We start from the raw sequence: 12,886 nt of genomic DNA on the forward strand, positions 1-12,886 counted from the left end.
TTATTAGAATATATGGTATTGTCTGCACTTGGATGTGTTACGGGGTGATGGTATAGTGGAGAAAATGGCGGGGGCAGTGGCAACAAGGCGTTTCTGGTCTTTGTTATTTAACAGCCAATCAGAAAGGACAATACATGCTGAAGATACTTATTTAAAAACACAGGGCGCAGCCTGTGGAATAAACCCCCACATTTAATTAATACCACTTTGTTAAGCATGGGTTTTACAAGACTTTTTTGGCCAGTGTATAATTTTTTACCAGGGTTAGTTTTTAATGTTTTTTGTAGTTAGGAATTTTTGGACGTTGGCAGTTCTAGCAGAGAGAGCGGGTTTTTTTTGTTTGAAGCAGTTGTGGTTTAGTACCATGCAGGGGAGAAGTTACCAGCACGTTACCCTGCAGTGGTTTGGGGTTTTTTAGCAAATGCTGGCTGTATGGTAATTTCATTACTGGACAAGTGAGCGGTTACTAGCACTTCAGTTTGTTTGTTTGTTTTGCTGTCCAGAAGGAGGAAAAGCAATACCAGAAGGAGGGACCGGCTGATTAGTAGTTGAAGTGGAGTTATTTTGAGGCCGAGGGGCTTTTTTGCAGAAAGAAGCATGGGTTCAGGCAGTGAGCTCTTGGCACTTTACAGCAGTGTTGGTAGTTAGCAGGACTTGCTAAGGGCCTTTTTAGTGTGGGGTCAGAGCAGTTTTGTGTTGACGGACCTGTGCGTAGACCCAGTTACCTGTTTTAAAACCAATGGCAGATTGGTTGAGGTTTCTTGGAGCAGGACTTTTCTTACCTGTGAATACAGAGACCTAACACATTTTATTAATGCCTGGCAGTGTTCTGCAGATTTTACGGCTGCTTGGTCCCATTTTAAGCCCCCGTTTTTTTCTTGGGGCAGTTAGGTTTTAATAAAACCCCTTATGTAGTTTTAGCTCATTTGACTAAAATGTTTATGGCCGAATGATTTCAATTAAATCATTTTTTTGCCTGGATTTATTTGCAGACCTTTTTTTGGAAAAGGGCCCTTTTTTTTTTTCCGACTGGCTGCAAAGAAACGAAGAATTTCTTTTTTTTCCCAGCATTTTGTAAAATTTAACTGCTTAATTTTTTTAGCAATTATAGAGTTAACTTTAGTTTTTTTAAATTACTTATTTTTTAAAATGACACTTAAAACAGTAAAATCTAAGTTAATTAATTGTTTTAGGGATTTAAATTTTTGATGCTTGTAAATAGCTCTTCTTTTAAAGTTTTTAACTTTTAAAAAAAAAAATGTGTGTTGCTTGCTTGGGCCCGATTTTGCTTTTTTTGCTGAACCGTTCCTTTTTATGGGTACAAGCCTTGTTTTATTACCACTTTAGCAAGAAGGGTGGGCTTTTTAACTAGCCCCCACCCCTTTGGGTTATTTTTTTGGAAACATTTTTATTTCCAAGGGCTACCCGGGTGGTAGCGTGCGAGGCTGGCCACCTGGGCAGAACGCATGGCCAATTGGCGTTGTCACTGTTTCATGTTTTTTACGGCAGGCACACAGCCATGGCGGCATATGCTGAGCACACATGGTTACATTTTCACATGTTCCTGAAGGGCTGGTACTTGCTTAGCCAGGGCTTTCAGGCATGTGCATTCCGCTTTTTTTGTCTGGAAGTTTTGTTTTAAGGCTTGCAACTTGTTTTGGGCGGAGGTTTGAGTTGCTGCTTGGATAGTGATTTATGCTTTTAGTTGCTTCATTTTTTTGAGCTGTTGGGTACACATATTTTTTAAATTTTTTTTTATTGCTTAGTTTTGCTATGACTTGGGGTAGACCCCCCTGCACCCTTTGTTTGCAGCCTGGGGTGGGGAGAGGAATGCTAAACCGTTTTTTGGTTTTAGGCATACTACAAAGGAGAGTGGGGCTTATTTTTAATTATGCAATTTTTAACCAATAATACCAACAGTGCCAAACAAAGCAAACGTAAAATAACAAGGATAAAACAGATAGATGGTGTGCACTGTTCAGGGCTTTTTCCCCTTTGCAATTTTTTCTTAAACTGTCTCAGATTTTTTGTTACCAATTTGCCTGTGCCTTAGTTAATTAGGCTCAGACCACAGGATCGCAGGGGCTGAGATGAAGAGCACACACCATGTGACTGAATTTTAAATCTTTATCAATAAACTAACACAGTGAGTGTAGGAACTGCTTTTACACTACTTAAAGGAAGAAAAAACGTTAATACTTAAACCTTGACCCACTTTTATACATGTGCACACGCTGCCCGGGCTGGCCAGCCCCGGGGGTAGGAGAGAGAGAGAGAGAGGTGGATGGTAGGTTGTTTTGTGTATAGATTGTTTAGAGGTACGCTGCAAAATTTTTTAACTTGCTTTTCCTTTTGGGAGGGATTTTTATGCCCTGGTTTTTTTGGGGCGTTCCTTTTAGGGATCTTTGCTTGGTATTTTAGTTTAGGCCGGCTGTTTGTGGCCTTTTTAGTGTTTTCAAACCATTCTGGCTTTAAGGATGCAAAGGCAGACTGTTGGGTTTTACCGGGCAGCCAATCTTTGCAAATGTAATTTTAGTTTTGCAACTTATTTGCTTTTTGTTTTATGTGTGTTTATATTTTTTTTTACAGCCAGCTGGGGCTGAAAGCAGTTTCTTTCTGCTTGGCCTGGTCTCTGTTTTTTGACTTTTGAGTGCAGGGCAGCTTTTTTTATTTTTAGGCCAAACTGACTTTTTAAATTAACGCTTCCCCCGCCCCCCCCCTTTTTTTTTTTTGCATTTAGCTTTAACTAATTGGGGATATGGAAGAGCTGAGAGGGTGAACAATATAGTTTGGGTAGGGAAGCATTTGGTTGCATTACATTTAGTTTTTAAATTTTGTACTTGAGTTTTTAATTTGCGGGGGAGTTTTTTAGCTTTTGCACTTGAGACTTATGGAGGTTTTTGTAGCTTTTTTTTTGAGGTGTATGATTTTATTTAAATTGAAGGTACCTTTTAGTGGGAATTGTTTAGAGGAATTATTATGTAAAAATGTTAATGATACAAGGGAGTATTTTGTTCGCTTAGCGGCTTATAAAATAGTTTCCCCAGTTTATTTTGTTTGCTGTGTTAGCTGCTTAAAAGATTTTTACATACTTTAGGGAAAGGGTTTGCAGGGTAGCAGCTTATAAGTAGGAAAGGCTTTTACTTTTTTGCACTGTTTGCTGGGTCATGAGGTTTGGCTGACCCCTCCCCCCTTATGTTTAGAACTTTCTTTACTTAGAGAGTGAGGGCCCTGGTGTGCTTGAAGTTAGCTTAAGTCCCAGACCTCAATAGCAGCATTTACTTTTTACACATTTATTATTTACTTTTATTTTATTTACTTTTATATTTAGATGCATTTTTTTAAACTATAACCTTAATGTTTTATGTTTGGACATAATACACCCTTATTGAGGCAGCAAAAATTTTTAGCGTTGATTAGGTTTGACCTCAACCTCAGATTGGGGGTGCGGAAAAAAGTTTTTCAGCACCACTTTGCATTTGGCCTTGTTGCATAATAAATAAGTTTGCATGGCGTGAGCCCAAAGGGACAGACAGCCCCATGGTGAGGGTTTTTCTTTTTTTTTTTTGATACCCCAGTATCGATTTTTAAAGGTTTTTTTACCTTTTGTTTGGCGCTTTGGGCTTTGAAGGGGAACGGTTTGTAGTAGTTGCTGCTGTTTTAGCCGGGCATCGTTATCCGAGTCACGGCACCAAATTGTGGAAGAAAACAAGTTCTTACTTTTAGTTTGGATGCAACAAGTTAGAGACAGTTTTATTTTTAGGCAATTGCAAGAAGGAAGACGTCCGTTTGGACAGAGTGTCCTTATGCAAATTTTTAAAGTATAAAAAATGTAAGGCAAGTATTTATAGCTTTTTATTATTTATGTAATAATAAAGCTTTGTTTTGTTTATACTTTTTTATGTTTTATTTGTAGCAAAAAAATGTTAAACAATTACATTTTATTGTTATTGTAAGGCAAGGTTAAAACGAGCTTTGCTTTGCAATTTTTAAACGCTTACCAGTTTTGCCTTTATAAGTTTTGCATTAGAGTTAGCCTGACTTTTGCTTTCTTTTCAACAGAACTAAGATGGCTGCACTTAAATCCCTTTTTTGTTACTTCCACAGGAAGTTTAGACTTGAAATTAGACGAAGGTTTCTAACCATCAGAGGAGTGAAATTCTGTAACAGCCTTCCAAGGGAAGCAGTGGGGGCAAAAGACCTAGCTGGTTTCAAGATTAAGCTTGATAAATTTGTGGAGGAGATGGTATGATGGGTTAAGATGATTTTGGCAATTAATTGATCTTTGACTATTTGTGGTAGATGGGGCTTAGTGGCCTGGGACGGGATGTTGGATGGGATGGGATCTGAGTTACCCAGAAAAGAATTCTCTGTAGTATCTGGCTGGTGAATCTTGCCCACATGCTCAGGGTTCAGCTGATTGTCATATTTGGGGTCAGGAAGGAATTTTCCCCCAGGGCAGATTGGCAGAAGCCCTGGGGTTCTTTTGCCTTCCTCTGCAGCATAGGGCACGGGTCACTTGCTGGAGGATTCTCTGCACCTTGAAGTCTTTAAACCATGATTTGAGGACTTCAATTGCTCAGACGCAGGTGAGAGGTTTATTGCAGGAGTGGGTGGGAGAGATTCTGTGGCCTGCAGACAACACTCGCCATTAAAGGCATGTGTTCCGTATGGCTGATGTCAGGTGTGCAGTCCAGAATAACAGGGTAATATCTTGCTGACTTAAGATCTCCCACAATCATCCATTTGACTTTTGTTGCCAGTAACTGAATGATCTCATTTTGAATGGTTTTCCAAGGTAGTAGTGTGTGTACACTTCTTGGGTGATGACACTTCTTAGAAGCTCCTGGAGTACAGCACCAAACTCAGCCATCAGTGCCACAATTTTAAGGAAGTTTCCATTGTTTGGCACATACAGCTGATCTGAAATGCCAGGCAGTGCTAGGTTTTGGGTAGCAAGCATTCTCACAATGGCAAGGAGCCTTTTCCGAACATTTTGCCAGGAGAGAGACTCTGATTCAATCTTCTCTTGATGCTGATCATCTATGGTGGCCTTTAACCTTAGTCTCATCTCAAGCTCTTTCCACCTATGGAATGCTCTCTGGTGATTTGCTGCCTTCTCATGGCATGCCAGATTTCTAGCCAGATTTTTCCAGTCCTTTGTTTCTGTAGAGCCCAAAGAGGCTGGAACATTAGAATGCAGTATTCTCGATTTTTGAATACATAAGCCGTGGCCTCTCCACTTTCTCACCATTGGGGATTTCATGCCAGTAATGTGTTGGATGGGAACTACTATTTTCATTGTCTTTGGGGAACATGAAGTTTTTCACTTGCTGTGGCCCATGCAGTACAAGGAAGTCCCTCAGGCTACTGCTCAAGTGGGTCCACAGTCCTGGATCATCTAGACTCAAGGAATTCAACTCAGCAGCAGCAGTTTTGTGCGCCTCCACCACACTCTTCTCTGATCTACACTTTTCTTCAGGAACGTGCATGGTTCCATCCATTGGAGATGCAGATATGGATGCTGCAGTAGCTGCCAGGTCACCTGCACTCTGACTAACTGGAAGATCAGGCATCTCCTCACCACTCACATCCTCACTGGGGCCGGAAGGCTCCCCCTGAACATTTGTGTCTACGTATCTCAGGAGAGCTCCTTCCTGCTTAGATGAAGACAGCAAAGGAAGCTTTTCTTTTTTTCTGAATGCTGCCTCAGAGGGACGTTTTCTTCTTTCACTCATGACTGCTGTTCTGTGCCAGCTATAGTGGCTCCCAACACTCAATTGAAGGGGACAAATAAGCAGGCTGGTAGCAGGGCCTGAGTGAGGGAAGATATCAGCATCTTAAGGGCCTAACTGGCTCCTACTACCTTAGCTGACTTCCTGTTCTCCTCACGTGGGTTCAGGGAAGCAGCAGGAAACAGGAAGCCCCCTGAGAAGCTGGGGTTAATCAGTCCAGGCTCCTGGGGATGCTAGAGAGGTACATAAGAGGCTCCTCCTCCTCTCTCTCCCTGCAGCTCCTGCTGCTTTCTGTCATTCTCTCTCACCTTTTCTCCTGCCTGCCTGTTATGTCTCTTGTGCCCTCCTTCCTCCAGCACAGCACCCCACCCTCTCTGTGCATCTCGAGCAGAGAGAATCCACATGCACCAGCAGCAGACACAGTTTTCTACACTCTGGGTCCTAGTGGCGCCCCCCACAGTCTGGCACCTGAGGCGGCCACCTCAGTTCACCTCCTAGTAAGGCCAGCCCTGTCCTTTGGGCACAGAGCACCTAAGTCCCACTGAGGTCAGCCTGGGAGGCTGGATGTGCACATTACAGGAAGTAGACTGTCAGAGCAGCATAATCTACTGAAAAACTGTGTATTGCTCATTGCAACCCAGGCTCTCACTGTGTGGCTCTTTGTCCTGCCTCTGTTGTGTAGAGCATGAGCAGAGGTTTATGAGATGGCGGCTGCTGCTGTGGCCAGCCATCTCAGTACGTTTCCCATTGTCTCTCTTCTGGCTGTGGATGCTTGACTGCAGCAGCTCCGCGGAGGTTCCAGGCTTGCTCTTTAATGTCCGTTCTCCACTTGCTTGGATGGCGCTTCATGGACCATTGAGTAGCCTCCTGAAAACATCCCAGTTGTGGACACAGGCACCAGCAACCGATTCCCCAAGCCAAACTCCCCTTCGCAATCCAGAGAAACAGCCTGGAGCACAGGGTTTGGCCCATGCTGACTGCAGACACCACAGCTGCTGCACGGTGACTCCTGTGACCCCTCTAGCCCATCAGCACTCGGCTCTCCTGCATTCTGCTGAGCGGCTGAGATCTGGGGGAACAGAAACCCTTTGTTAGAGATGGAAAATCTCTTCACAGGGTCACTCTGTCAATGGCGGCCAGACGCCTTCCCTGTGAAACCCCAAATGTGCAGCCCCTCGGATTCCCACAGGGGAGATCTCTGCTCATTCACTGGTCACCCGTGACTGCGGTCTCTGATGGGGAATGTAGAGGGGTCTCTGCAGATGGTCCCTTCTACAGCACCCATAATGGGAGGAGGTTTGGCCTTGTGATGTGAGGCATGGATCTGAGACTTAGGGCTCCTGGATTCTGTGACTCTGGAAGGGGGCGAGGTCTAGTGGGTGGAGCTGGATTGGTTGACAATGAGTGAGCGGAGCTTGTGCTGAAGGACCCTGGTTCAATCCCCCCCAATTCCTGTGGTGTCTACATGTGGCCAGTGATGAGCTGCCAAAATCTTAACAACCGGTTCCCTATAAGAAGTTCTGATTTAAGGGATGTGCCCCAGTATGTATTTTTTTGTACCAACGGGGTTACCAAATGTCTGTATATTCCCGGGAGGAATTTTTAAAATTTAAAAATTCCTCCTGGACGGCGATTTAAGAACCAAAAAGCCTGACCTGTCTGGGAAAATACGGATGTATATTAACCCTGCCGAAAGTTCTTTTTTAAAAAGATGGGCCTGTACTAGAAATGAGCTCCGTTTCACATGTGTGGGTCCCCGCCACTCCCTGGGGGTGTGCTAGGGTGACCAGATGTCCTGATTTTATAGGGATAGTCCCGATTTTGGGGTCTTTTTCTTATATAGGCTCCTATTACCGCCCCGGCTCCTATTACCCCCCACCCCCTGTCCTGATTTTTCACACTTGCTGTCTGGTCACCCTAGGGTGTGCACATGTGTGGGTCCCAGCTGCTCCCTGCCCCCCTCATTGAAGCAGGTGTGCAGGGTTACTGCCCTGGGAACAGCAGGGCACCAGTGGATGTGGGGGTGGGAGCAGCAGCGGGTGGCTGGAGACAGGGGCTGGCTGCAGGAAGGGGGAGCGGGGGTGGCTGGAGACAGGAGCTGGCTGTGGGCAGGGGGTGCAGCAGGGGCTGGCTGCAGGCAGGGGGTGCGGGGGTGGCCGGAGACAGGGGCTGGCTGTGGGCAGGGGGTGCAGCAGGGGCTGGTGCAGGCAGGGGGAGCGGCAGGGGGTGGCTGGAGACGGGGATGGCTGCAGGCAGGGTGGTGGGTGCTCACGGGGAGAGCAGCCGGATGCAGCCCAGGCCCGGCAGAGCAGCCGGGGACCCACCAGGCAGCAGCGGGAGCCCCAGGGCCAGGGGAGCAGCAGCAGCCCCAGGGCTCGTGTCCAGGGCCAGGTGGCAGCCCACATGGCTCCCGCAGCGCAGCGCCCCTGGTGGCCGGAGGAGGAATTACATCACTTCCCGGCCGGAGCCCATCAAAGCCTCAGCGCCCCCTGCAGGGAAGCGGGTTAACAACCAGTTCTAAAATGGCTTCAAAATGTAACAACTGGTTTGCGTGAACCAGCTCCAGCTTACCACTGCATGTGGCCATGACTATACTTACCTGTCAGTGTAGGTTGTTCAGACTATTCCTGGACACATGGTACATCTGCTGCTGGCCATCCCTGAGATGTAGGTCCTTCATCCACACAAGGACATGGCATATCAAGGTCAATCCAGCAGCTCCCATCTGGTCTTCACCTCTGCAATGGACGGCTAGTCCGACCCTGACCAGAGAAAGGCAGGGTGGTGTTCTTCAGGGGAATCTGCTGGAGCTCCCGTATCCCCCGCTCTAGCTCTCTCCCCCACATGGGAAGGAATTTCCAAAGATACCACTAATCGTGGATAAACAAAGCAGCCAAGATGAGGTCAGTGTGGGTTGATTTACTGAGCAGACTGGTTCTAAGGGAAGAACAGATTTCTCTCCTGCTCTAGGGAGATTCCCATTGGAAAAGTATCTGATGGCGGGGTAGGGGCAATGCAAGCCCCCAGCCCCTTGAATGGCAGGAAATCAGGACTCGGGGAGTTAAGGGGTGTCTCTGTCCTGCTGCAGGGACCCGGCCTGGAGAGCAGAAAGGGCACTAGTGGCGTTGACTTCTACCTGTGAAGGTGGCTGAAGCTTCTTGCAGACATTAGAGTCGAAGATCCTCACACCTCCTTTGGGGATCCTTTTCCCTCGGAATAAAATAAGGAGAATGACATGTGAAGCCCAGGTCTGGGATCCAGGGAAAAGGCAGGATCTCAGCCAGGCTACGCACCAGGAACCTGATCTTTATCCCAAGAACCACAATTACCCGGATGAGGTTTTCTCCCCCATTTGCTTCCAGGTTATTTATTCACAGGATCCATTCGTTTGCTTTGCTGCGTTTCCACTCTCTGCATCTGTTCATTGGTTTAAGTAACATTCTTTCAGTTTTTGCTTCTGTTTCCTCTTATTACAGGGTAGCATCTGCTTAGCAAATTAAAAAAATAAATTAAAAACAAAATCCTGATTCTACATTGAAGAGGAAAGTTTCTGAGAATTTGGCTACAGAACTTTAGTGTCTGCATATGTCATTCACTATTATTTATTTTGGTGCAGGTCTGATGCAATCTGCCCACCCAAGAATACCCACATGAAGCACGGGGTGCCCTTAGAATACCAGTTAAAAGAGAGGAAGAGAGTAGATTAATAGCGGGGCGGGGGAGGGGAAATCCAAACAAAATCCAGTAAATCAGCACTTCTCTGCATCACTGCAGCACCAGTCCCGGGAGCAATATAGGTTAAAAATCTCCATTGTTCTTTCCCCCTAGAACCATATCTGAACAGAAAAAGGCCTTCAGCCAATTATTTCCTTACACTCTGAATGGGTGAAATTCAGCCCTGGGCAGACAGCCAGGGCAAGGTCTGTGCATCACAGCTGGTTTAAGTGGCACTTCACTGCCCAGGTGCTGTGAGACTTTGGTGGCACTGTTTTCATCCTGGATTGGAACAGCCAGTGGGAATCCTGTGAGGTACAGAGCAGAGAGAGGTTGGGGCCACAACGTTCACCTCAGAGGCTGAGCTTCTGCAGACTTTTGGGATGTTCCCATCTGAGGAGGATGATTTTGGCCAGCCCTAGTTCAGAGCTTTCAGTCACCTCAACCGTTGATTCTCTGGCACAATTGTTCTAATGTATCTGAACTTTTCAGGCCTTGCCCCCACCTCTGACACCCCTTGTACCTCACCATTGCCCTCTAACAGCCCCTGTCCCTTCTCTTGAGCCCTGCCACGCCCAAATACAGAGAGTAGCTCATGCTCCTCCTCTCTTAGACCTTCTTCTTACACGATCCTTCCTTACCTTTTGACAAACTGATCACTGTGCCCTTCCCCAGCTCCTGGAGGAATTGTGGCTCCTCAGGACAACCTGGGAATGGGTGGCTCCTACCTCCGGGTGGGGTGTGTGGTTTTCCATCTAAGCATCCCTGAGAGCCAGTACTTCTCGATTTCACAGGATGAGGTCATGGCTCCCCAAGCCGGGCCAGCTGCAGGCTGCATTGCTGTTGGCGACATGGGCAGATCCCAGAGCCTGGAAAACAGAGCGGGGAGGAAACCTTTGCTCATTTCCCTTTCAGAGCCCCTTTGAAGATGGGCCAAGAGGGAAGGAGAGGACGAAGGGCAGAAAGTGAAGCTGCCCCTGTGGGGAGGGCACTCCTGTAGAACCCAGTCAGTTCCCAGCTCTCCCCCACATTGCTCGGTGTGACCTTGGAGAGGTCACTTCACAACCTTCATTCCCTGTCTGTAAAATGGGGGTACAAGTCCCCCCCCCCACAGGGAGGAGAGACCCATTTTCGGCCAGGGACTCAGACACTCTGGGCACAGATTGTACCAGAGTGAGGGAAGGGACCCAGAGTTTGCTCCCTTGACCCAGGGGAGGAAGATGTTATCAGAAGGTCAGCAAAGGGGATGGGCCAGGAACTGCTGCCATGGACAGAGCTTAGGGATTTGGTCAGTGCCAGGGACTTTGTACCTCCCTTCAGCAAATGGCTTCCCTCTTGCCATCAGCAGTCCACACAGTATCTGAACTCCTTCCTAGTGTCCTGAAGGGGCTCCCTTCTTTCTTCTTGCATGTGATGGATTCGTTGACCCAGTTCGATAGCTGGGAATTTTGGAGAGGTCATTTGTAGCATGACATGAAATCAGTGGGAAATCTACATTTAGCAAAATAAAGGTTTCATTGGCCTTTGCAAATTCAGAACTGATCTGTCCTCTCAATCGACAGTACATGTTCAGAAGAGGATGAAGCGCACCATCGTGGTCAGGTGATCTATGAGAGTCAATTCCATCATGTGGCCATTTCATTCGGTAAAATTCCTGGCAATGGCTGCCCATGGCCAGGGCAGGGTCTCCAGAGGCCTGAAATGCCAAGGAGTTTGGTGCGTGGTGCCTTGGTGAAAGCGCAGAAGTCACCTCAGTCAAGCTAAGTCTGAATTTCAGCACACATCTGGCACCAGCAAATGAAGCAGGCCCTGGTGGTCATAGTAGATGCTTCTACTTCCAGGATGAGCGCTGAGCCTCCAAATAGGTGCAGTAGTGAAGGCAGTTGTGAGCTGTTTGCGGGCTTTTTGGAACTTGTGTGACCAAACGAACGTGGCCATTATGTGGAGGAGAGCCCTCGTGGGGGTTATTGGCTCTGAGAACCCTGGGCCGAAGCAGCAGTAAAGCGGGTGAAGTCTAGGAAGCGCTGGTCTTCTTGAGGACTTCAAACTTCGTCCCATCTATGAATGGCTTCCACCTTATTTGGATCAATCGTAACATTTTCCGGGGAGAGGATGTACCCCAAAAACTCTGGAGAGTTGGCCGGAGGTACGCTTTTCCAATTCTGTGCTGAGACCATGTTGCCGAAACCTCTTCAGGTTCAGGTGTGGTGCGCATGCTGCTCTCGGTTCTCCAAAAAAAGAAGGCTGTCACCTGAATAGATGACACTGCGCAGATCCACAATGGCCCCAAATACATCACTGATGAAGTGTTGCAAGGGCAGGGGACCGTTAGTTAGCTCAAATGGCATGTCTGACAGTTAAAATGTCCATAGTGTGCTTTGAAATCTGCCTTCCATTTGTCCCCTGCCCAAATGAGTGTTAGATTGGAAATCCTCACGGATGAAGTTTGATGAACAACTTTGCAGATTTCCTGCGAGCCAACAATTGTGAGATTCCCAGCAGGGGGTTATGGTTCCAAACGATCCTTTTTTTCAGGGGCTGATTGTCTAAAGAGAGATATAGTAGAGTCCTACATTTCTTCTTCCCCAAAAGGGCCTGGGCACCTGTGGGAAATGCTTATTTGCTCATAAACTCTTAGGACCGGTTTTCAGGCCTGTACGCAGGGAGAGCCACGAATTCTGGTTCCACCAATGTGTAAATACTGGTGAAGGCAACTTTCAACCAAGGTTGCAGGTCAAGAGGGCAGTCATAGTCCCGGTGCAGAGGCAACGAGTCCCCATTTCTTTCAAAGGTATCCATGTAGTCTGGGTATTGATCAGGAATGCCGGATGTCCGAGTCAAGAAGGTGGAGTAGGTCCAGGGGCAGAGGCTGGTTCAAGGAACCCCGACATTTTCAGTCATTTCCATTGCACAACTCCAGCAGGGACATCATCGGGCCAGGCTCATGTAGTGAGGCCCTGGTTCACACCTGATGTGGTGTGTCCCTGTTGCATACAGGCCAGTGACTTGCGGAGAGCCTGCTTTTCTCCAAAAAGTTGCACCACCGAATGTCACGTACTGCATCTGATAATGATGCCCAGGGGTTGGAGCACAGGTCGCAGCAAGGTGCAGGATTGTGCCGAGGCTAAGAGTGGTGCTAGAATCAAGGTCCAGGGACACACCAGGGTCAAAACCCAGATCAGAGTCCATCGACAAAGCAGAAGCAGAACCAGGGCCAGAGTCTAAATCCATGCCAAAGGTCATAGCCCAGTAGTCAGAGAGCAAAGATCAGCCAAGTCAATGTCAAGCCAGAGTCCAGATACAGGCCGAGGGTCAAAGCCGGGTAGTCAACGTCCGAGTGGTTGGGGAAGATAAGGAGGAGAAGGCAATGCTGGAGCGGGTCAGTGGAGGGCCTGGAGCGGGGCTAAAGAAGGGCAAGGAGATATGGAATCACGGTG

At 47.3% G+C, this 12,886-nt stretch overlaps 1 long non-coding RNA gene across 1 annotated transcript; it reads right to left on the minus strand.

The window, feature by feature from the left end:
* Positions 1-8,506: 8,506 nt before the first annotated feature.
* LOC141988517 (uncharacterized) lies at positions 8,507-10,827 on the minus strand. Its single transcript, XR_012639764.1, has 4 exons — positions 10,760-10,827; positions 10,091-10,318; positions 9,610-9,757; positions 8,507-9,219 (listed from the first exon to the last, which is right to left on the minus strand). It is a non-coding gene; the product is annotated as an uncharacterized LOC141988517 (long non-coding RNA).
* Between the last annotated feature and the right edge of the window lie 2,059 nt (positions 10,828-12,886).

The sequence above is a fragment of the Natator depressus genome, chromosome 6, assembly GCF_965152275.1.
Source record: "Natator depressus isolate rNatDep1 chromosome 6, rNatDep2.hap1, whole genome shotgun sequence".
NCBI lineage: Eukaryota > Metazoa > Chordata > Testudines > Cheloniidae > Natator > Natator depressus.